This window comes from Borostomias antarcticus (genome assembly GCF_949987555.1).
Source record: "Borostomias antarcticus genome assembly, chromosome: 4".
Classification (NCBI taxonomy): domain Eukaryota; kingdom Metazoa; phylum Chordata; class Actinopteri; order Stomiiformes; family Stomiidae; genus Borostomias; species Borostomias antarcticus.
The window spans coordinates 12,209,061-12,231,672 of NC_140237.1; the positions used below are offsets into that span (position 1 = coordinate 12,209,061).

At 45.7% G+C, this 22,612-nt stretch overlaps 1 protein-coding gene across 1 annotated transcript in view; it reads left to right on the forward strand.

Moving 5' to 3' along the window:
* Positions 1-2,603: 2,603 nt before the first annotated feature.
* LOC311308546 (E3 SUMO-protein ligase PIAS1-like) overlaps positions 2,604-22,612 on the forward strand; it is a gene marked incomplete at its 3' end in the record, with an annotated part of 75,241 nt that continues 55,232 nt past the window's right edge. Inside the window, exon 1 of the mRNA XM_084437514.1 lies at positions 2,604-2,624. The remainder of the gene's footprint in view (positions 2,625-22,612) is intronic.

The following is a 22,612-nucleotide window of genomic DNA, read 5'->3' on the forward strand; positions in this document are numbered from 1 at the left end:
AGGAATGTATTCTGTTCATACATGGCATGTCGTTTGGCTGAAGGTGCTCCCCATCTACCACAACTCGTCATAGAGGGAAGTTTACACACGTATGTGCTGCGACTAAATAGTTCTATGCTAAATATTTAAAAAAGCCTTTCCAGATGAACTAGAATCTTACTTTATGGCGAATTATATGTCAGAACGCCAACTAACCCCTCGGTGAGTTTCTTGTCTTTGAAATTGAGAGTTTAACATGTTTTTTGAATGATCTTTCAAGGTGCCCACCCACATCCATTGTATGATCAAAACGGTGGTAGAGCAATTATCAACTTTCTCAAAAGTGCTAGTTTTGTCAACGTTTTGATCTGAATCATTGTATATGATCATAAGTAACCTTAAAACAGGGCTAAACATGATTTTTCCCTTTACTACTCCTTTAACAATGACCCCTGTTCGACTGCACCTGCCCCTCTGTTGTGGTAACTGCCCCCATACCGACCTTAATATGAACCTGTGGTTGCACTAAAGTAATAATCGATAATGGATCTGTGTTCAACGCATGTCATTCTAGATGAAATGCATTATTAGAGGATAGCTCTTCCCAAAGTGTTGAATTCATACATGTGAATGGTATCCCTTTTTGAGGTTAGGGGAGTCATATTAGACTGAGCACTGAAAAATTGGAGATGTATGTTTAGTTCAAATGGTTTTGACGTAAACTATATTGCATTGTATGTACAAGCAATTGGCAGTCTGGTTAAGATGGTCAAGGGCGCCCCCTGCTGCTTTTTGTGTGGAAATGTTTATAGGCTACCACAATTAGGCTATCAAATAGCCTAGTTTTTATCCAGTCAGATTCTCTCAAATTCGATCTTCATCCCTTTCATCCTTGAAAAAAACAAAAAGTGAAATGAAACTAGATAGCTAGGCTAAAAGCTGTTTTATCCCATTTTAGGTCAGTTAATTTAGGCTAGATGACATCAAGGACGAGAGGGGGGTAGCCTAGGCTGTAGGCCTATAGGTTGCACTCAGGGGTGTAGTGGTGACTAAAGAAATGGTATACTCTGACTAAAGAAGTGGGTATACTGTAGAAGAAATGTTATGTGTTTACATTAGTTATGTTTAAAGAAGTGGGTATACTGGGGGTCCATGGCTAAAGAGGGACCCCCGTATGCCTCCATATACCCTCCACTACACCACTGGTTGCATTGAAAGAGAATTGAAACAGGGTTAAACCGTCAGTCCCTCAGCTCTTTTTTGTCTCTCTTGCCGCAAAAGAAACCCCTCATCGGTCAATACCACTGGTAGGCCTAATACTTTTGTCATATTAGCTATTACTCTCAGAGAAGTGCAGGCCTATGGCTATGCATAATGATTGCATTGAATGATTGTGTTTTCCCTTTGGTTTTCATTGGAAATGCACACTGATTCTTTTTTTTGTAGAAAGGCATTTGTTTTTAGTAAAGTGTAGTATAGAAAGACCAATATCTAATTACAAACTTAATTGAACGACATTAAGTTAAACCCAGTGCATGCATGAAGCATCCTCTCATTATTGTTTCAGTCAGCATGTTAGAGGCTGCCGATGTCTACTATTATTAACTATTATTCCAACTACTGTATGTGACTACATTACAAATAATCATTGCTATAGTGTATTCAAGATCACAAATGCTGTAAAACGTTCCAAATGGTTGTTCACTTTGTAGGCCAATTATACAAGTTGAGTTCCTTTAGGCTAATTGACTGCCCCTCACTGTCTATAGGCTATAGGTTACTTGTTTTACTTGGAGACTAGCTTTGTCATATTTTGTACTTCATTACCTGAGAAAATCAAAGAATGTCACAGATAATGGCACGACACTGAATTCACTAATACCAGGATTCAAACCCTGCTCTTCCAATCATGTGTTAGAGCCAATGGCTTTCTAGCCGGAGGCATGTTTATTTATCTCACATATCACACATAGCATATCACTCATATTAAGGCAGATTGTTGTGTATTTGTAACAGGCAGAGATCAAATTGAGATCTACCCGTATGGGACTTGCTCGCAGGGCTGGACTGTGCTCCCAAACATACATAGGGCTGCTGCAAATGCCCGAATGAGAATGTGAAGTATTGAGCTGTTGACCCGTAGCCTATCTGTCTTCTTCCCTAAATTAAATGCTCTAAGTTTATAAAAGGCAGGTGGACTGCCCACTCTCATCTAAAAAAAAGTTTCCCATTGATTGTTTATAAAAACCACTGTGCACGCAAAGTTAATCTCCAACTTGTTAACTAGGCTAGACATTGCTAGACATTATTTGTATTTTCATGTTTATGATGCCTGTGTTCTTGGGATTTATATGATGGTGAATGATGCTTTTGCAGCTTGTGCATCTTTCCCCATTTTATTCTAGCCTATTCCATTGTACTCTAGCTAACCTTCTCTACTTATTCTCTGTCTTACTCTATTCTTATTGTGGTTGGCGTCAACCTGACACGAATTAGCGCTCGAGCAACGGTTAACAATTTTACCACCTGAACACACCCTCGGCCGCGCGCGTTCACAAAGCGTTGTGCGCGCGACCAAGTAATCTACAGCAGCTCAGCACGCTTGCGCTAGGAATTACAAGATGGCGGAGAGTGCGGAACTGAAGGTAAAGCGCAGCTTGAAATCATTATGAATTTGAACGGTTATCATGCATTTTAATCCAATGGCAAGTCGTCGCCTGCACAATTAAAACGTCTGAGATTTCAGTTCAGTTGGAATTCGCATTGCTTGAGAAGACAGATATAGAACTTTAATAAATCCTTCAGCGCGAATTCCTGACAGAATGTTATTGTTGATATTGAGACCGTAACATTAGCTGCCTCTTGCCTGGGTATTCTGCTAAACGTTAGGCTGTATATTTTGTTTTGATCAGGATAAATAGTTATAAGGTTATTTCCTTCTATTTCCATCCCAATATACACTTGTATGTGCACGAGAAGTTTGTTGACAGTGATGGGAATTGGTGTATGAGTAGATAGCGCCCGCGCGCGAGCTTTTTTTTGACGCTCTGTCAAAGGTTCGGACCTGAGAGGCTCGAGGCAGCTGGGACTGAGATGCTCATTGCCATGAATAGTACTTAGTTCGTTTCTCTATTTGCGGTTCCGATTTAAGAACTTATATAGGCTACATTGAAATGAAAGGTGACATGTAAAAGTAGCATTGTTCTCAAGAAATAGTATAAACCGTTGTCATGGGCTTGGTTACTCTGACAAAATCCTTTAAGTTTCAGGCTTGCCATTTAGAATTAAGTTTGACTTGTTATCTGTTACCTAACATGTTGGTTTGGGTTAAACTCTCTGCCTACAGCAAAACAACTTAAACATATTTGGCAATTTTTTGTTATATTCGCAGCTGCAAAACTTTGTCTGAATCTTCCTCCACTAGAACTCTGGTCCCTGGAAAACTGGGCCTCTTTGAGCTTTGTGGAGCCACAAAAGTCAGGCTATTGTAACCCCAAAGTCCGCTTGTCTGTCTGAAATGGCTTTTTATACAATGAAGATAAGAGACAGAGAGTTCTAGAGGCCAAAAATGGTGAAAGAAACTATAAGCCAGGCTAGACTGACACTGCACCTCTTTTACCAGTGCTTTGCTCTAAATGAATGGGTGGCTAATTATTATCCTGTGCTCACTATATTTAGTTGCCGTGTTGCCTGTGGATTGTCCAGTCTACCCTGACTATTTGTGTGACGTTCCATAGAAACCCAGGAGCTGACATTATTCTATGCTACCTATTGAGCGGTTATTGAACCAAGGGGTATTTTTAAGCATTTCTCTAGTGTCCTGCCATTGTCTGCTTGGAAACTAGATCCATTGTCAGCCCTCAGGTGGCGGCGTGTGTTCTTTGCATGCTTGGTATATAGTGGTATAGGGCATGCTTGGTATATAGTGGTATGGGGCATGCTTGGTATATAGTGGTATGGGGCATGCTTGGTATATAGTGGTATAGGGCATGCTTGGTATATAGTGGTATAGGGCATGCTTGGTATATAGTGGTATAGGGCATGCTTGGTATATAGTGGTATAGGGCATGCTTGGTATATAGTGGTATAGGGCATGCTTGGTATATAGTGGTATAGGGCATGCTTGGTATATAGTGGTATGGGGCATGCTTGGTATATAGTGGTATAGGGCATGCTTGGTATATAGTGGTATGGGGCATGCTTGGTATATAGTGGTATGGGGCATGCTTGGTATATAGTGGTATGGGGCATGCTTGGTATATAGTGGTATGGGGCATGCTTGGTATATAGTGGGAGGTATTTTTCTCTCACGCAACTTTGGCTCTTAGTGACTCTTCTCATTTGGCTTGAGGCCAAACTTGGAGCAGGTTGAGTTTGGGCTCATTGTAGAGAGATAGGCCTGCATTCTCACTGAGTCTGTGCCATGTAAAGAAGTCAGTGGCATGCCTCTCGTTTTGATTCAGTTACTCTGTCTCTCTCTCTTGCACACACAGCAAAACGACTCACACACAGAGACACAGCTCGGCAGCTTTCTCTGAGTAAGTATGCCCACTGATCAGCTGTTCTTGTAAGAGATCACAGCAGAAGAACTGAGATCACAGACAGCCAGTGTCTAAGGCAACAGCCAGCACCATATTAATTAGAAGCTTCTCTCTTTGTGTGATGCAAAGTAGCCCGAGGTAAGGTTTACTGAGTCAGTTCCTCTCTGTTGATCTTGGTGTAGGAGTGAGGTGGCCCAAAGGTCACCATGTGCTGCCTGATCATCCATGATCAGAGGATTCGCAAGAACTCGGTCTCGTCCTGGTGGAGTTTGGTTTAATGAGCACACTTTTTTTCACAGCTGAAATAGGTAGACCTTCTCCCTCTTTCAAGCAGTTCCTCATGCTTTTTCCTGTACTACCCCCCCCCCCTAGCTAGCCTCACTCCGTGCTTTATTGATCCACAAAAGTACCCTCAATTCTATTTTTCAATACACTGTGGTGCAAACCTTCTAAGTCCAGAAATAGGCCTGTCAGCTCCAATTAGCCTAGAGTAGACCATTCTCTAGGGTTTGGCAATTTAAACAATTTCATTGTTTATCTGAATATAACTCCACCTGGAATGAACAGAGTCCTTTTAAACTGCAGCCCTCTCTGCAGCTGCACCAGCCTGGACACTTGAGTGCTACAGGTGGGGGGTGGGGCTAGGCCTATTTGTGGAGCCGGTGGCTAGGTTAATCCCTAAATGACACAGGTCCATCTCTCTTCCATCCTCTGTCCTAATACATCCTTTCAACACCTAGCTATTTCTTTCAGTGTATCACTGCTGCTGTCTCTTTTGAGTATGGTCAGAAGTCATCTAAGTGGATGATGCCTGTTTTCATCTCTCCTGGGGTGTGTTTAAATGTGACCAAACATTTTTTCTGCTGGTGGTTTATGGGTGGGATGGTGTGCATATTTGTGTTTTGAACTAGTTCTGAGTCAGGCTAAGCTATAGTCTAGTCACTTCATTGCTCTTGTTTCAGGGACAGAACTTACATGTGAAAATCAGATTAGTCACGGAGGGAACACTGATCTGCTATGGCAGTATTGCAGATTCCTGGAGCTCAAGAGAACCATGAGAAACATGATATTGACGTGGTAATGACGTCTCCTCCATAGCAGACACCTTCCCTCTGAGTTGAAGAAACTGATTAGTGCCTCAGATCAGGACATCAATGGCATCTGCCAGATAGACAGACCTTCTTCTTCTTCTTCTTCTTCTTCTTCTTCTTCTTCTTCTTCTTCTTCTTCTTCTTCTTCTTCTTCTTCTTCTTCTTCTTCTTCTTCTTCTTCTTCTTCTTCTTCTTCTTCTTCTTCTTCTTCTTCGTTTTGGTTAGTTGGTGTGGTCCTCTCACCCCAGGCGCCATGTCACCGTTTCGTCATCCATGACCGTCAGGCCACGCATTCCGTTGTGTGTCCGATATATCGGACAGTCCTGGATGACGTGGTCTGCGGTTTGTTCCTCAGCGCCACACTCGCACGCCGCATGGGATACCAGGCCCCATCTGTGCATTGATGAGCGGAAGCGTCCGACGCCGGTCCGGAGATGTTTAAGCCTCACCCACGCCGGTCTGGGTAAGTCCATCCCGGTAGAGGAAGGACCGGCGGCCAGGATGAAATCAGAGTCTGGAGGTGTTCGCCTCCCACTCCGCACGCCAGGTGTAGTCCGCCCATCCTGCCTCGCTGATGTTAAGATCTCTACATCGCTGCAGGAGATCCCGTGCGGCAGGCACAAAAGGGTGTCTCCACTTGAGACGCCAGGGAGGCTCCGTTGTTGCAGAAGGCCTGTCTAGCTAGCCCTTTAACCCTAGCTCTACCCTTTGACCCTAGCTCTACCCTAGCCCTTTGACCCTAGCTCTACCCTAGCCCTTTAACCCTAGCTCTACTCTAGCCCTTTGAGCCTAGCTCTACTCTCCTTGACCCTAGCTCTACCCTAGACCTTTGATCCTAGGTCTACCCTAGCCCTTTGATAGTGTGGTCCCAGGCTTTGTTTCTATTCCTCATTTTATATTGGATTGGATATTTGTTTGTTTTTTGCTCTCGAAACCTACAAAAAATGCACAGACTTGCATTATGGAGTCCAACATATTCTCAGGGGATAAACCCCCTGTCTCTCTTCTTCACTGTGGCATGACACTGCTGATTCAGGCATCCACTCTCTGGGGAACAGCAGAAGAAAGAATACTACAGCACCATGTTTTACTGAGAAAAGGCTGCGGACAGTAAATGGGCTTTCAGCTCTCAGCAGATGACTTCCTCCTGCCTCGGAGCAGCTCCACCAGCTATTTACAGCTCTCACAGTTTCTCTTCTCAGTTAACACTCCCCACACCTTCTCAGAAGCCTGACACAACCACACACAACCTCACAGACAGGTTGGGAAATGGTGAGATAGAACTTCAGGTTCAACCCGGAGACTCACAGTGGCTTTTAACTGCGGAGACTCACAGTGGCTTATAATGACAGTATGAGGCTGCTGCTTAAAGCCCCAAAAAGCTGCAGCGCAAGTCAAATGTTTGTTAGTGTCGGTGTACCCACCTGCTCTGCTGTGATATGAAATCTCACGTATAGATGTATGTGTTTGTTAGTGTCGGTGTACCCACCTGCTCTAATACGAAATCTCACGTATAGATGTATGTGTTTGTTAGTGTCGGTGTACCCACCTGCTCTAATACGAAATCTCACGTATAGATGTATGTGTAAATCTCATGTATGGATGTATGTGTATATGGATGTATGTGTAGGGTATCTGAGTCAGCGAACTGTATCATAACAGTTATAACAAATCCTGTATGCAGTTCTGTCAGGTTCTCTTCTAGAATGTGGAACCACTGGTGTTCATGTCTTACAAGAGTCTGGTCATTGTGGAATTTACTTGCTTTGTATGTGTTTTTCTTTCTTTTTTTAATCGTTTTTTATTTTTTATTGTTGTTGTACGTACGTAGTTGTATTTGTATTATACTGTGATATGGAACTCCCATTGGGGTGTGTCTTTAATAACGTTAGAATTGAATTGTAGGCCTAGTAATACTGTTTAAAGCAGTTTCTGTCTTATTTGTGTTAAATCATATAGTATACTTCTGTGGACATTTTGCTAGGGTGTTAATGTGCACAGCATACCGCAAAGTGCCATGTTATCAACTGGTATTGATAATCTGGCTAAAACTGGTATTGCTCACTTGGCTGGAACTGGTATTGCTAACCTGTCTAGAACTTGTATTGCTCACTTGGTTAGAACTGGTATTGCTAACTTGGTTAGAACTGGTATTGCTAACTTGGTTAGGACTGGTATTGCTAACTTGGTTAGAACTGGTATTGCTAACTTAGTTAGAACTGGTACTTGTATTGCTAACTAAGTTAGAACTGGTATTGCTAACTTAGTTAGAACTGGCATTGCTAACTTGGTCAGAACTGGTACTTGTCATGCTAACTTAGTTAGAACTGGCATTGCTAACTTGGTCAGAACTGGTACTTGTCATGCTAACTTAGTTAGAACTGGTATTGCTAACTTGGTCAGAACTGGTACTTGTCATGCTAACTTAGTTAGAACTGGTATTGCTAACTTGGTCAGAACTGGTACTTGTCATGCTAACTTAGTTAGAACTGGTATTGCTAACTACAATCAGGCTTAAAGTGGGCTGTTTCCGAGGCAGCTGGAAAGTATGTTAGCCTACGCCTAACTGGGGATTTGAATTGGGGATTGAGATAATTTTGAAGGTTTTCATTGTTTTAAATTAAGCTAAAGTTTCACCTTCTCTTGTATGAGTAAAATACAGGGTTAGGGTTAGGGTTTCAGTAAGCCTCAAGTCCTGATAATGCTGTAACGGTCAGGCTAAGACTTGAGAGATACTTACCAACCTTTTAGACGTTTCCATGGGTCCTTGGCATGCAGATATAATATATAATGGATAAAGGATGTCACTTCCATCCGTAAATGGTTTTCAAAATGTCCCCAAATGGTATTTTCTTGATGCTCTCACCAGATAATATCATAAAATGAACCATCTTCAGACAACATTCATTTGTATTACGATGGAAATATGAATGCAAATGCTTTGCGATTTTGTCCAAGAATACAAAATATGTTTGGCACAATTGGGACAGGAGATCTATACATTGGAATAGATTCTCCCAAGCCTTTCTGTGCAGAGTTTGCATGTTCTCCCTGTGTTCGCAAGAGTTTCTTCCCAAGAATCCAATGCGAAAAACATGCAGAAGGACATGCTCTTTAGTCCTGTCCCTGACCAGGTCTTGAGGTCTTGTAATTACAATTAGGCCTAATTATATAATTATTTTATCAGTCCGTTGGCAGGTGAGCCAAACAATTAATTTCTGCCTGCAACCTGAGGGACCACTGTGTCAAGTGCATCTAAACACAACTCCAGGAAATTCAGTCTCCAGGAAATACAAAAAGAATTATTTCCTTATAGCGTAATTATATATTTTATTCCAGTACTTTTTCCAGTAAAGCTAACCATGAGTAGGAATTGATTTTAGCATGCCTGCTTCTGCTTGGGAGATCCCCTTTTTGTGCCCTGGAAAGAGAAACAATTTTAAAATCATACTTAGAGTAGCTAGCTTTTATGATCACCAGGCCTACAGTATGCTATGTTGGTTGCACTGGTTTCAGCTATTTCAATATGCAGCAGAAGTTTGCATGATGTTTCCTGTGTGATCACACGTCTGTCCTACTTGGAACTGGAGTCAGCCGATGCCATGAACAACCGAAAACAACCAGCCATCCACAGTAGCTCATCACAACCTCTAGATTTAAGCAGGACTTGTTTTCTAATGGGGCTGAACAATAAAACACAAATGAAAACCATATTTTCCCGCCAGCGTGCTCTGAAGAGGAATGCTCAATTGTTCGGGGCGAGGCATGAGGCAGGGCAGGCATATTGAAACAGAATTTGGGGATGGAACTTGGATATCAGAATGCAGCAACATGAAACATTCAGGATAGAGAAAAAGACCTGTGCACATTTTGGTAAACACTGTTTTATTCATCATTCTGAAGAGTATTCAGTTCAAGCCATGGGTTTCTGTCCACACTGCCCTGCCCTTCCTCTGGCATTCAAGCGTGCAGCAGCAGTGAACCAAAGCATCACATGAGGATGGTTGACTATGAGTGAGGACCAGAGTGGAGATGAGCTTTTAAGACTGCGTGCAACAGTGATGGACTGGACTCTTCTTTTTTCTGATTACACTATTCGGCTTGAGGGCAGATACAATATCCATCTCCAGGGTGTCATAAAGAGCTTAGAGAGATGTAGCATCCTCTCTAATGGTCTACGGAGCATGCTCTCCACACGCAACAACCTTCCTAGGGCCCAGCTTGCATTTTCAAGCCACCTCTATCTATTCTCTCTATCTTTCAGTATTTCTCTTGTAGTTGCCTAACAAGACTTTAGAGGAAAAGGCTGGATGACTGGTTCTAACCGTGTGGCTGAATGGAACATCAGGTTCTTATGCCTTCTTTCCCTTAGCTTTTATTTGTCTGAGGGCTTGTTTGTTCTTCTCTTGCTCACCAGACCTGAGGCAAGGTTAGAGGTTAGAGGTCGGCCAAATTTAACAGGTGGTTCCTTGTCCGGCCCCTGTGCTGCTGAGAAGCTCCTTGATTCTCTCTTTGCTACTGAGAATGTCTAAAATTCATCACCCTAAAGACTCCCGCATTCTGCATGCTACCAGCATCTGACTCCAATGTTTTGGTATCAGATTGAAAGCTATGGTGGCGAGTCTGGCTACGGTCCATGTCTGGACTTGTGCTCCGTCCCGCCCAGGGGTCATCTGCCAGCGGCAAGCTGGGACTAGACTTCTGTAGTCTGAGCAAGCTGGGACTAGACTTCTGTAGTCTGAGCAAGCTGGGACTAGACTTCTGTAGTCTGAGCAAGCTGGGACTAGACTTCTGTAGTCTGAGCAAGCTTGGACTAGACTTCTGTAGTCTGAGGCAAGCTGGGACTAGACTTCTGTAGCCTGAGGCAAGGTGGCACATTCTGCCAGACACCATCAGATAGGTCTTGTCTCAATGGCGTCCTCAACCCCAGAGGCCGGGAAGTTCTCGCTCAAGGAGTGGTCTCTATGATTTCCCTGTAGATCTGGGAAGGAAGAGGTCTGTGGATCTGGGAAGGAAGGAAGAGGTCTGTAGATCTGGGAAGGAAGAGGCCTGTAGATCTGGGAAGGAAGGAAGAGGTCTGTGGATCTTGGAAGGAAGGAAGAGGTCTGTGGATCTGGGAAGGAAGGAAGAGGTCTGTGGATCTTGGAAGGAAGGAAGAGATCTGTGGATCTGGGAAGGAAGGAAGAGGTCTGTGGATCTGGGAAGGAAGGAAGAGGTCTGTGGATCTGGGAAGGAAGGAAGAGGTCTGTGGATCTTGGAAGGAAGGAAGAGGTCTGTGGATCTGGGGAGGAAGGAAGAGGTCTGTAGATCTGGGAAGGAAGGAAGAGGTCTGTAGATCTGGGAAGGAAGGAAGAGGCCTGGAGATCTGGGAAGGAAGGAAGAGGCCTGGAGATCTGGGAAGGAAGAGGCCTGGACTCCCCAGACTAAGAATTCAAGAGCGCCTTGGCCTGTGTCCCTGTTAAGACCATAATAATGTGGTCATTATGCGACATTACGGCCTTGACTAGAGAGCACAATGAGACGAGGTATTTCAGAGTTGAGCCTGAGCCACAGGAGCTGGAAGGCGGGGGGCATGAGGAGCGTAGGATGGAGGGGTGGAGGGGGGGGGGTGTGGTGGGGGGAGCTGGCACACAAAGTACTGCCCTCTGAAGCAGGGAGCCAGGGCTTAATGTAATGGGCAGGTAGAGCGCAAACTGCAGTCCCCCTCCCTCCCAGACACACACACACACACACACACACACTTCATAATCATACATTTTCCACAACCCTGCTGCCTGGCAGGACTTTCATTGTTTTATCTTGTGGACAGTCATGAGGACCTGCATCACCATCAGTACGTCTACATTTAAACCAAATGGTCAGAAGCAGACTTTGAGTTTGGGGATTTGCGTGGATTTGTTAATCCCTCCAACTCTGGGGTTAGCCAGCAGGATTAAGAGTTTGAGGAAGGGTGATCCAGGGTTTGGAACTTGGAACACTGCAAAGCTCTAGATTACACAGATAGAGAGGTTCAAAACCACCACCAAAAGTTCAGACAAAACCCCTGAGAGAACCTGCTGGTCTGGGGCTGTGGCAACACCACATCTTAATCTGGGAACTTGTACCATCAGCACTGCAGTCAGGCCCAGTTCTTATGTCGGCCATCAACATAGGGAGGAGATATTTCTAAGCCTGGTGCCCTTGGGTTAGTTTTCATCCTGAGGAAAGGGGTGGCCAAAATGTTGGCCCATTCTACCCACCTCCTCCAGAGTGTGGCCCTTTAAGGGAGAATATTTCTGCTTCTTTCCATCATCCCTCTAGCAGGCAGGAGGGAGATTGTATCTCTGAAATCTCACCTCCCTTCTTTACCGTGAGCTTCGACTAGCCTGCCGCTTCTTCAATCTCTCGCTGTGTGAATTTTTCATAATGTGCTGCAAGAGTTGATGTGTGTGGCTAGGAGACACCCTCGCCTGTATGCCTGGCTTTGCATACCACACGTGTCTTGTGTGTGTGACTGAATAAAATTGTGTGTGTGTGTGTCACTGCTTGGTGTTTGCTTTGTGTGTGTGAATACATGAACCCTGTTTTGCATGCGTGCCCTTTGTGTGTGTGTACGTGCACATTCTGTGGCATGCGTGCACGTTTTGTGTGTGAGCTAAAGGCTCTGTGTGTCATAATTGTGTGAATGAGTGAATGTGAATGAGTGAATGTGTGTCTTTGTGTGAGTGCATGTGCTCCCTTTGTGCTTCCTCCATATTTGTGATTACGCATGTGGCAGAGTGTGTGTGTGTGTGTGTGCGTGTGTGCGTGTGTGCGTGTGTGCGCGTGCGTGTGTGTGCGTGGCTGGTGGCTGCTGAGTCCTCTCTGCCTCGATAATGAAATTGAAGTTTATTGCCAGCAGCCACACAGCAGTCATGTAGCCCAGTATTTCTCCAGACAGATGAAAGAGCTGCTCTGCTCAGCTGAGCTACCCAGCCACCACCCCCAGCCCCTACCTCCATCCCCCACCCCCAACTCCAGCCCCCACCTCCAGCCCCCACCTCCATCTCCCACCCCCAACTCCAGCCCCCACCTCCAGCCCCCACCTTCAAAGCTCCAAGACCTCCCTTTCTAGTTAAATAAAGGTCAAATAAAAAATAAATAAAATATCGCTGCCTCTATCCTTTCATTTCCCCTTCTCTGTTGGTGAGCTGCAGCACGGTCGACCACTAGCAAGTGTGTGTTCATTTAGAGTGTGAGTTAGGGCTGCACGATATGCTGAAAACACCCCCAAAAAATCATATTGCGATTATTGTGACAGGTATTATGATTCTGACATGATTCATGATTACTACGAATTATCATTTTTGCATCACAATTTTCATTTTTACAGTAAAAACTCTTAATCATGATGTGACATTTGTTGGAGTCTGTACCAAAAGTGTTTTTATTATTGGGGCCCGAGCACTGGCGGTGCGAGGCCCTATTGAAATTGTAAGGATTATTCTTATTCTCCTACCTTCTTCTTCTACCTTCTTCTTCTCCCCAAACAAATGCCTTTTTGGCGGCCTAAACATCGATGAAAACGCATGAAACTTTGCAGATACGTCAGTCCTGGTGAAAATTTTGATATTTCATTAGTGACGGAAATGGGTGTGGCAAAATGGCTCAAGAGCGCCCCCTGGAAAATGTAAAATGGCAATCCCCACCTTTCAGTTTGATGTAGTCGAACAAAATTCGGTGGGCATATGTAGTTCATCGAGACACACTAAAATGTCTCTTGGAGCTATACCCAACATCCAACAGGAAGTCAGCCATTTTGCTCTTAAAGGAGTAGTAAAGGGAAAATTTATGTTTAGCCTTAAGGTTACTTATGATTATATACAATGGTTCAGATCAAAACGTTGACAAAGCTAGCATTTGCGAGAAAGTTGATAATTGCTCTACCACCATTTTGGTCATACAATGGATGTGGATGGGCATCTTGAAAAATTATTCAAAAACATGTTAAACTCTTGATTTCAAAGACAAGAAACTCACCTAGGTGTTAGTTGGCGTTCTGACATATAATTCGCCATAAAGTAAGATTCTAGTTCATCTGGAAAGGCTTAAATATTTAGCATAGAACTATTTAGTCGCAGCACATACATGTGTAAACTCCATGGTTAACTTTAGGAGCGCCACTTTCAGTGTTGTCGTGGGGACAGGAAAACCCGAGTTTTGGGCTTGTTTTTATGTCGCTGTTACCTTCTGTTTACATAAAATGCCGTAATGAGAACCGTGTGGACTCAACCACACAACTGCAGCTCTGAGTCACCAAAATGCTGTTCCTCTTGTGTTTTCTCCTGGCCAAGAAAGGACAAAGAAACAGCTTTGGAGTGGAGCAGAAGTCCGAAAGTGAATGTGAATGTGTGTTACAGTCTTGTTACCATGGTGCCATGGAACAGAAGGAGCCAGGGACAGCCTAGGCAGCGTGCTTCTGCGTTTTCATCTGGACAGAGATTTCTTTTTTAAGAATGAAGGAGGAAAAATCCCTGTTTCAAAAATCGACAAATGTGGACAAGGCCTCAGTGAGAAGAGAGGTGTGTGGGTGGGTGTGTGGGCGAGTGTGTGGGTGAGTGTGAGGTGTGTGGGTGAGTGTGTGTGGGTGAGAGTGTGTGAGGTGTGTGGGTGAGTGTGTGTGAGGTGTGTGGGTGAGTGTATGCGTCTCACTGTGAGAACATGATTAACGGAAGTAGATTTTGTTATTTTCTGCTCATGCACGGGTGTTATAATAGCATCTAGCTAAATTTCTGACAGGCAATGTGGTATCATGAGTGGGACACATATCACCCCCTCCTCTCTTTCTCTCTCTCCTGCTCTCTGCTGTTTCTCCTTTTCTCTCTCTTTCAATCCCTCTCTCCCTCCCAGTCTCTCTCTCTCACTGATGCAGAAAACACAGACGGAACTGCGGAATCGAGACATAAAAACATATCAGACATAAACATGGAAAAGCACAGATGTTTGGGGAAAGTGCATACAATAATTTTGTGCAATTTTATCAACAAAGACAAGTTTTAAACACCATCTCTCTGTTTTATTGTTGGCGGCTGCGTATTTATAACCTTGGAGCGGCGTTCTGGCAGTTATATCTCCGCTGCTTTTTAACTCCGCTCCAAACTTGAGACTTGAAACTTAAGAGGCTTGTTGTATCCACCAAACCATCTGTGAATGTAGAAAAACCCAAAACAAAGGTAGTTCATGAGAATGTTCTAGAAGAGCGTTCTGGAAGAGTTCATGAGAAGGTTCTAGAAGAGCGTTCAGGAAGAGTTCATGAGAAGGTTCTAGCAGAGCGTTCAGGAAGAGTTCATGAGAAGGTTCTAGCAGAGCGTTCAGGAAGAGTTCATGAGAAGGTTCTAGCAGAGCGTTCAGGAAGAGTTCATGAGAAGGTTCTAGCAGAGCGTTCTGGAAGAGTTAATGAGAAGGTTCTAGCAGAGCGTTCTGGAAGAGTTCATGAGAAGGTTCTAGCAGAGCGTTCTGGAAGAGTTCATGAGAAGGTTCTAGCAGAGCGTTCTGGAAGGTTCTAGCAGAGCTCAGTTTACTAGGCGTTCTCACATCTCACTGGTCCCCCTCCCTTCCTCTGGCTAGTGCTCCTCACTATGTCCCCCTCTCTCCCCCCATCTCTCTCTCTCTCACTCTCTCTCTCTCACTCTCTCTCTCCCCCATCTCTCACTCTCTCTCTCCCCCATCTCTCACTCTCTCTCCCCCATCTCTCACTCTCCCCCCCATCTCTCACTCCTCACTCACTCTCTCTCGCGCACTCTCTCTATCTCTCTCTCTCTCTCTCTCTCTCACACACACACACTCACCCCCCACCTCTCTCTCTCTCACTCTCTCTCACTCACTCTCTCTCTTACACACACACACACACACACATACACTCACTCTCTCTCTCTCTCTCTCTCTCACACACACACATACACACTCACTCACTCACTCACTCACTCACTCACTCACTCACTCACTCACTCACTCACTCACTCACTCACTCACTCACTCACTCACTCACTCACTCACTCACTCACTCACTCACTCACTCACTCACTCACTCACCCCCCCACCTCTCTCTCTCTTTCTCGCTCGCTCCCCTCCCCCTCTGTCCCTGTTCTCTGGAGCTGTGGAGAATTTCATTTGTTTTGGAGGCTCAGCTGCTCGATCTCTCTCTCCCCTCCCCCCCTTCTCTCTGTCCCCCCCCCCCCCCTCCTCCCTCCCTCCCTCCCTCCCTCCCTCCCTCCCTCCCACACTTGCTAGGAGTGGGGAGTTAATATTCGCTACCAAAACAGGCTCTATGCCTCTTTACTCCCCCTCGGTCCAGATGAAAACATCCACACGTGAGAGAGAGTGAGAGAGGTAGTGTTTCATTGTTTTTAAAGAGCATTGTTATTTTATATTCTTTCTTGCTTTGTAGGACACTTATAAATCTATAAGTCGATAAATCTACTAGCCTAATCGAAATGAGCTGGAGATAAATTAAATGAAATACCTCACAGGTTTGGAATTGTAGTAGGCCTTAACAATCTTGGTCATTAGGTCGCAGTTGACTAGAATTAATAGGTTGTGTGTGTCAGGGGTCACACTCTTGGCGAACGTGACCTTTGACAGGCACACATACACACACATGCACTACTGGAGATGGCTAGCTCAAACCAAGTATTAGAAAGGCCATCAGTAGTATCATTTTGGATTTGTGGCTCTCCTGAATCTTCTCTGTGCTTAACTAGGCTCATCAGACTCTACTAGCCCAGCACAGATGAAAGACTCTGGCCTGGAGCACTTGGTGTAAGATCTGTGCTGAACACACATGACAAAAGTAATGGATATGGTGTTCTTAAACATCTCTCCCTCTCTTGTCTTGTCTGTCTCCCTGTCTTTATCACATTCTCTCTGTTTCTCTCTCTCTCCCTCACACTCTCTCTCTCTCCCTCCCTCCCTCTCTCTCTCTCTTACACTTTGTCTTCTACCCTTCTCTCCTGTTTCTCCTCAGTAGAGAGGTCTTGTGATTGAGAGCAGGGTGTCAAAATGTCAAAAAAAACATGCTTGCTTCGATGCTTCATTAGGTCTAAAGTCTGGACCCTACTTTTGCCAGATTAAAAACCCAGACATCACACAGTGTGTGTGTGTGTTTGTGTTTGTGTGTGTATGTGTGTGTGTGGCAGTGAGAGAGAGAGAGGATGTGTGTCTTTCTACAGAAATAATCTCTTCCAACATGGGGTGGTGTGGGCCTAGTCGTGCCCTGGTAATCGTGTGAGGCCATGTCGTGTCGGGCGACCTCACTAAGGCGTGTGTTGTGATTGGTCCTGCCCGGTGGATGGGATGTGTGTTGTGATTGGTCCTTCCCGGTGGATGGGATGTGTGTTGTGATTGGTCCTGCCCGGTGGATGGGATGTGTGTTGTGATTGGTCCTGCCCGGTGGATGGGATGTGTGTTGTGATTGGTCGTGCCCGGTGGATGGGATGTGTGTTGTGATTGGTCGTGCCCGGTGGATGGGATGTGTGTTGTGATTGGTCCTGCCCGGTGGATGGGATGTGTGTTGTGATTGGTCCTGCCCGGTGGATGGGATGTGTGTTGTGATTGGTGCTGCCCGGTGGATGGGATGTGTGTAGTGATTGGTCCTGCCCGGTGGATGTGATGTGTGTTGTGATTGGTCCTTCCCGGTGGATGGGATGTGTGTTGTGATTGGTCCAGTCTGGTGGCTGGGATGTGTGTTGTGATTGGTCGTGCCCGGTGGATGGGATGTGTGTTGTGATTGGTCGTGCCCGGTGGATGGGATGTGTGTTGTAAATGGTGCTGCCCGGTGGATGGGATGTGTGTAGTGATTGGTCCTGCCCGGTGGATGTGATGTGTGTTGTGATTGGTCCTTCCCGGTGGATGGGATGTGTGTTGTGATTGGTCCTGTCTGGTGGCTGGGATGTGTGTTGTGATTGGTCGTGCCCGGTGGATGGGATGTGTGTTGTGATTGGTCGTGCCCGGTGGATGGGATGTGTGTTGTAAATGGTGCTGCCCGGTGGATGGGATGTGTGTTGTGATTGGTCCTGCCTGGTGGATGGGATGTGTGTTGTGATTGGTGCTGCCCGGTGGATGGGATGTGTGTTGTGATTGGTCCTGCCCGGTGGATGGGATGTGTGTTGTGATTGGTCCTTCCCGGTGGATGGGATGTGTGTTGTGATTGGTCCTGCCCGGTGGATGGGATGTGTGTTGTGATTGGTCCTGCCCGGTGGATGGGATGTGCGTTGTGATTGGTCCTGCCCGGTGGATGGGATGTGTGACGGGGAGGCAGGCGCACACCACCCGGCCCCCGCGACCAATGAGAGGGACAGACGGACGTTGAGGAGAGAGAGAGAGAGGGAAAGAGAGAGAGGAAGAGAGAGAGAGGAAGAGAGAGAGAGGGACGGAGAGAGGGAAAGGGAGAGGGACAGACGGACGGTGAGGAGAGAGGGAAAGAGAGAGAGAGGGACACACGGATGGTGAGGAGAGAATGAGGGAGAGAGAGAGAGAGGGACAGACGGACGGTGAGGAGGGAATGAGAGAGAGAGGAAGAGAGAGGGACAGACAGACGGTGAGGAGAGAGGGAAAGAGAGAGAGAGAGAGAGAGGGACAGACGGACGGTGAGGAGAGAGGGAAAGAGAGAGAGAGAGGGACAGACGGACGGTGAGGAGGGAATGAGAGAGAGAGGAAGAGAGAGAGGGACAGACGGATGGTGAGGAGAGAATGAGGGAGAGAGAGAGAGGGACAGACGGACGGTGAGGAGGGAATGAGAGAGAGAGGAAGAGAGAGGGACAGACAGACGGTGAGGAGAGAGGGAAAGAGAGAGAGAGAGGGACAGACGGACGGTGAGGAGAGAGGGAAAGAGAGAGAGAGAGAGGGACAGACTTACGGTGAGGAGGGAATGAGAGAGAGAGGGACAGACGGATGGTGAGGAGAGAATGAGGGAGAGAGAGAGAGAGAGGGACAGACGGATGGTGAGGAGAGAATGAGAGAGAGAGGGAGAGAGAGAGAGAGAGGGACAGACGGATGGTGAGGAGAGAATGAGAGAGAGAGAGAGGGACAGACGGACGGTGAGGAGGGAATGAGAGAGAGAGGGAGAGAGCTGTGTGCCATCCTGTGCGTCTCTCCTCCTGCTCCACTGTTCTCGCTCGCCCACTGTTCTCTCTTCTCCCCTGTTTGTTTTGACTCCCTGGCTTTTTTCAGGCCAGAGGAATGTTACACACAGCGGTAAAGTGGGAGGTGATGGTGTGTGTGTGTATGGTTTGTATGTTTGTGTGATTGTGTACATTGTGTGTGTGTTTTTCTTTGTTTGCCTGCTCATTGAATGTGTGTGTGTGTGTTCTGTTCTGTTGTCCAGCTACTGTCATACTCTGTCATGCCACCCTCATGCCACATGCATATTACATGGAGCTATTCATACAGTATCTTGCCAGCAGGGGAACTGGTGTCCGTGTGCCAGTCTGAGTCTGTGTGAGCAGCCTAGGCCTGGTTGCCACACGTTTTTGCATTGGTTGCCTTTGTGTTTGAGTTTTCGGTTTGAAGACCTGTCTCTCATGTGTTTTGTGTGTTTGTGACTCAGTGAGTAATTGTCAGTTGTGTTCCTATTTGTGTGTGTGTGTGTGTGTGTGTGTGTGTGTGTGTGTGTGTGTGTGTGTGTGTGTGTGTGTGTGTGCGCGTGCGCATTATTGTGTGGCTATGTGAGCTCATGCTTGTACACGTGTATGTACACTGTAGCCTACTTCCTCCACTCCAGAGCATGTTAATCAACAACCGCTGTGTGTGTGTGTTTGTGTGAGTGTGTGGTTGTGTGTGTGTTTATGTGAGTGTGTGGTTGTGTGTGTTTGTGTGATTGTGTGGTTGTGTGTGTGTTTGTGTGAGTGTGTGTTTATGTGAGTGTGTGGTTGTGTGTGCGTTTGTGTGAGTGTGTGGCTTTGTGTGTGTTTGTGTGGCCAAGGTAAACAGGCAGCTCTGTGTTTACCCCTCTGGACTGGGCATGTGCAGAGTGTCTCTGTTCCGACTGGACGCAGTTACATGATGTGCATTCAACAGGAGATCTTTCCTAGAATAGTGTAATATTCCTTGTATTTCCCTCACACCAGAGCTAGCAAACCAGAGCTAGCACACCAGAGCTAGCACACCAGAGCTAGCACACCAGAGCAAACACCAGAGCTAGCACACCAGAGCTAACAGGCTTCCTACCCTCTGGTTGTGTACCTCCCTGTACGCGGGCAGCCTGCTGTCTGTGTGTGTGTGTTGTATGTTTATGTTTGTCAGAGTGTGTGTCTGTTCGTGTGCATAGTGTTCAGTGTTTGTGTGCATAGTGTTCAGTGTTTCCCCTACTTCCGCCCACCCCCCCCAACAGGAACCCCCGCCCCTCCTGAAAGACCCAAAGAGACAAAAAATAGTGGGCTTTTAGATCAGTAACATTTGTTAGCAGAAGTCAATGGAGTTTAACATAGTGAGAATTAGCATCGCGGCTAGCGGACATTTTCTGACTGTGAGTGAGAGATGATTAAATGAAAATATTTTCTGTTGCTGTAGCTAGCTACATAAGTAATGTAATCACAGTTTAGTCTGTCTTATGTTAGCAACTATGTAGGCTAACTGTAGCTAGGCTAACTGTAGCTAGGCTAACTGTAGCTAGGCTATGTGCTGTGGACTAAATGGCGTTGCATTCAAGTTTAGGCTAGTTCACATTTTGCCCATTTACTATGCATTTTCAACGCTTTTGCAATTTTGTTTCAGCTGCTCAGCATTCACACACATTTTCTGTAGGAAATCTAGTAGTAATATGTAATAGTAATATGTTTTTATGTGTTAATAATAACTCTTAATATTCTCGTAAAGGGATAGTTCAGTCCAAAACCTTACTTTCTGGTGTTTTGTATGATATTGGTACATTGGGGCACTGTGTGAACACCATCGAACTATCAAATGAGTGTTTTCTTTAGTTTTGGAGAACTAGACGTTTTTTTTTTCCAGTCACATTTTCAGCTCGTTTTGTTTGACCTACTGTACCAACACATGACGCGTCTCTGGGAGCACTCCCCCATCCACGCCCACAAAAGAAAAAAGACTTGAACTTGAATTTTGCGCCATTGCTAACTGATTCACCCATCGGTAAGTACACAGCCTGGTTACAGCTTTCACAAAGAGCCTGATTCATTAACATTATGCCAATTACCAATAGCTAGCCTAGATAAAAGCTACCAACTTTTAAAAATAATGACTGTTATGATAATAAAATTGGTAAGCTCAAGACACAAGGGTAACGTTATAGAATTAACGTTATGCCAACCATAGCCAGTAACCGATAGCTAGCTAGCTGACTGAGTACTTTATACCATGAAAATGATTTGATAACTGATATCTCTAAATACCTAGTTTGATACCATTAATGTAAAGAAATAAAAAAAAAAGTGTCTAACGTTAGAGGTGGTGTGGACACATCGCCCGCTCAAACCAGTGTGCTAGCTAGCACAATCTAACGTTAGCTATGCTATGGCTCCACTGCCTAGCGACGGCCAGCAACATCATTGACAGCCTGCTGTTTTGATGGCTCACTTTACATTGAATGTCAACAGCTATTATGCTTTCGCTCATTGAGCAACGATGCCCTAGTTCAGTTGTAAGTAGAACGTTATAGTCTAAAGCAAATTTTCTTTTCCCCTAAATGTTTAGTGGACAAACTTTAGTTTTATCTGATTTATCTATCTAGCATAGCATAGTAAATAGCCCATTGTTGTAATTTATGCTGTTTTGTATATGCAAAATAATGATGCTATTACTAATCGCTTTTATAATTTGTCCCCTTTTCTTGTAACCAGATCATAACTACATTTCCAATACTGGGACTCGGGAGGTCCAGGTCCCGCGCTTCAGGGCTCTGGAGGTGTGCAGGTCCTGGAGGGCAGGTTGCAGCCAATGTCACCTAATAATATTATAAATATGTTACAACTACCCCCTGTTTTATGAGAAAGTAGCCTATGTCTTAATTTCATGTCATGTTGTATGCGCAACAATTACCTTGGAAAATAAAGATGTAGGCCTACAGTACCCGTGCAGTTTTTTGTCATGTATTTATTCTAGAAAACATAGCTTATTCTCTCAATGAGATCTTCACTTGATCAAACACCTGTCTTTTCCTGCAAGAAAAGAGAATCCTGCAACGCTGAGGCCGAATGTACTGATTGGCCACTTTATAGAGCAAAGATGTTATTGTAGAGGCTGATTGGCTGGTTCTGGAGGCTGATTGGCTGGTTCTGGAGACTGATTGGCTGGTTCTGGAGGCTGATTGGTTGATTCTGGAGGCTGATTGGCTGGTTCTGGAGGCAGGGTAGAAACAGCTGATAGGATTGAAGTGTTGAAAGGATCATCAGGTGCAGATGAGACCGTTCTGGTTAACCTTCTACCGCTCTCTGTCTCCCTCCATCCCTCCTCTCTCTCCCTCCATCCCTCCTTTCTCTCTCCCTCCATCCCTCCTCTCTCCCTCCATCCCTCCTCTCTCTCTCCCTCCATCCCTCCTCTCTCTCTCCCTCCCTCCATCCCTCCTCTCTCTCTCCCTCCATCCCTCCTCTCCCCTCTCTCCCTCCATCCCTCCACTCCTCTCTGTCTCCCTCCATCCCTCCTCTCCTCTCTCCCTCTATCCATCCCTCCTCTCCTCTCTCCCTCCATCCCTCCTCTCTCTCCCTCCATCCCTCCACTCCTCTCTGTCTCCCTCCATCCCTCCTCTCCTCTGTCTCCCTCCATCCCTCCTCTCCTCTCTCTCCCTCCATCCCTCCTCTCTCTCTCCCTCCATCCCTCCACTCCTCTCTGTCTCCCTCCATCCCTCCTCTCCTCTCTCTCTCCATCCATCCCTCCTCTCCTCTCTCCCTCCACCCCTCCTCTGTCTCCCTCCATCCCTCCTCTCCCTCCCTCCATCCCTCCTCTCTCTCTCCCTCCATCCCTCCTCTCTCTCTCCCTCCATCCCTCCTCTCCTCTCTCTCTCCATCCATCCCTCCTCTCCTCTCTCCCTCATCT